At 45.0% G+C, this 2,627-nt stretch overlaps 1 non-coding gene across 1 annotated transcript; it reads left to right on the forward strand.

Moving 5' to 3' along the window:
* The first annotated feature begins 404 nt into the window (after positions 1-404).
* Positions 405-476, forward strand: TRNAE-CUC (transfer RNA glutamic acid (anticodon CUC)). The gene has a single exon. It is a non-coding gene; the product is annotated as a tRNA-Glu (tRNA).
* Positions 477-2,627: the final 2,151 nt, after the last annotated feature.

Below are 2,627 nucleotides of genomic sequence, written 5' to 3' on the forward strand. Positions count from 1 at the left end.
ACACACACACACACATCTATCTACCTATCTATGTTTTTCTGGCATTGCAGAAATTTTAAATGTCTTATAGTTGTTAATCGGTAAAGACAGATAGTAGTTCGAAACCGCACTTCTAACATGTGCTGGATCTGCCACCGAGCAAGTTCTTTATGTCCGTCCCTCCTACCTCACTTTGGTCACTTGGTTAACGCACCCGCTGGCATTGGCACGGCCAGTCATGCATAGGTCCGATTGTTTATTCGTTTATTTCAGGATGTTATCACTTTTGTTAGAACAGTTTACTAATTCTGCATGTAACTATGCGGCAACTCTGCGGTACTGGTAATAAAAAGTTGAAACCTGTAGTGCTTTATACATTTTTTATATATATAAAACTCCTTACTAACATATTCAATTCGTAGCAGTCCCGTGTGGTCTAGTGGCTAGGATACGCGGCTCTCACCCGCGAGGCCCGGGTTCGATTCCCGGCACGGGAAGGTGTTTTGCTCCAAAAGTACGTAGGTGTAATTTGTACTTTGTGTGTAGTTGGCTGCTGTGTTATTTGGAAAAGCAGAATACATTCTCAAGGGAGTTATGTGGCAAGCCTGTAATAGCTACGTAGGACACAAGCTGGACGGAGGCGAAGACAGGTGATCTGGCTGTGCATGACATCTCGTTTTCTTTACTGCAGTGTGTAGGAAACAGAATGTAGGGACAACTTGTTGCGTCCTGGTGTGTGGGCAATGCGTCTGTCACCCACCACTCAGCCATTAAATAGTCTATTAGTGATGTCCAGCTTTCCCGTGATAGGGTCACAATGACCAACAAAAACAGCCGGGTCACTACATTGGCCTTAGCCCTTGGCACATTACAACGTTCCAGGGACTGCCCTCAGTTGAATAAAATCGTCTGGCGGCAGCAAATAAAAAGAAAAAGTAAACAGGAGCCCCAGCATAGAAAAAGTTTTTTCTTTTCTTTTTTAACTAGGTTTTACATGCTGGGCAGCAGATCAGTTGCTCAGTAGTTTTCATCTTTAGTCGAAATTTTCCGAATACATTCAAGGAATGACTGTGTAGTCACTGTGACTGTATAAAAATGAGAGAAGTAACAGTGGCAAACGATATGAAGCTTAAAGACTGCCAACTTTCCCAAAGCAATGCAACATGGTCCTTACTTTACGTTGACATAATTCTAAGCAAATAGCAGTGATGATTAATATACGAACAAGACCAAGGGATCTCAAAATTAGTGTTTGCATAGTTTTACACTTGACCCAATAATATCCTTCAAACAGCCTAAACCAGAAAATTTTAAATGGCGTCTGGGGTATTTGTCCAAGGAACGGTTGTACCATGTTTGAAGCGAGCTGATGAAGGAGTGAAGAGGTGGAACCGCACTGATATTATTTTACTTGGAAGAAAGGAAGAGAGAAAAAACGGTGACGAAAGGAAAGAGCAAATGCAACATGGTGTCCAACACAGTGCGGAACCCATAATTACCAAGGTGGCAGTGATGATAATAAGAAAAGTGATTGTGACTGTGCAGGTAAAGAAATATATATACAGTAATGGACGGTACATATCATTTCATATAGTCCAGCTTTGTACGGTCGGTATTAGTGAAGGGAGCACCAGCGAAGATGTGATATATGAGAGAGAGAAGGGAAGGACAACAGAAAAAGGGGGATTGGACTTACAAATGGAGGGAATGGAATGCATGCAGGTGATTAGGTGTCAATGGGAGGAACGTAAGGAGGAAAGGGGACGAGAGAGATATGGGGTAGGAAACAGAGAAGGGGATGAGAGAGGGGGAAGAGAAGGGAGAAGGCAGAGGTGAAGAAGAGGGTTGAGAAGGGAGAGATGAAAGGGAAGGAGGAAAAGACAAAGGAATGAGGGAGGGCATAGGAGGTAAAGATGAGAAGAATGGGGAGAGATGAAAACAGAGGTAGGGTGAGGAAGTGAGGGGGTGGGAGTGGGAGAAGAGATATGAGAGAGAGTAGAGATGGAGGAGAGGGGAGAGGGGGAATAGAGGGAAGCGAAGGGAAAGAGAGATGAGGAGAGGAAATGGAAGAGAAGGGAGTGTGGGAAGGAGAGGACGAGATGGATGGGGAAAGAGAGAGATGAAAGAAGAAGGAAAGAAAGGGGCGGAAGAGGTGGAAGAAAAGGAAGATGATGAAGGGGATGGACAGGTGGAAAAGTTGGGAGAGAGAGAGAGAGAGAGACAGAGAGCAAAAAGGAAGAAGGATGAGGAGGAAGAGAGGGAAAGGGAAAGACGAGAAGAAAGGGTGGAAGAGAGGAACGGAGAAGGTTGAAGAGAGATGGAGAGGAAGGAGAGACGAAAGGGGAGAAAGAAAACGTAGATAGAGAGATAACTGGGAAAGGCATGAGAGACAGTATAAAAGGGAGAGAGAGAAGAGTGGAGAATAAAGGAGCGATGGCCGGTCGGTATAGAAAAGGAGGCAGAATGCCAGGCCAGAGGAAAAGATTGAGAGAGGGAGAGAGTTGAAAGCGATGGACTACCCGTTGAGAGAGAGAGAGAGAGAGAGAGAGAGAGAGGTTGGAAAGGGACGCCATCATCCAGTGGTACCGATGTATCTGGGCAGATCCGGTGCATTTTTTACCTGACTGAGGCGAAGGCCACAGGTCTAT

Source organism: Coenobita brevimanus, chromosome 23 (assembly GCF_032717465.1).
Source record: "Coenobita brevimanus isolate Jiangsu-jjx chromosome 23, ASM3271746v2, whole genome shotgun sequence".
Lineage (NCBI taxonomy): Eukaryota > Metazoa > Arthropoda > Malacostraca > Decapoda > Coenobitidae > Coenobita > Coenobita brevimanus.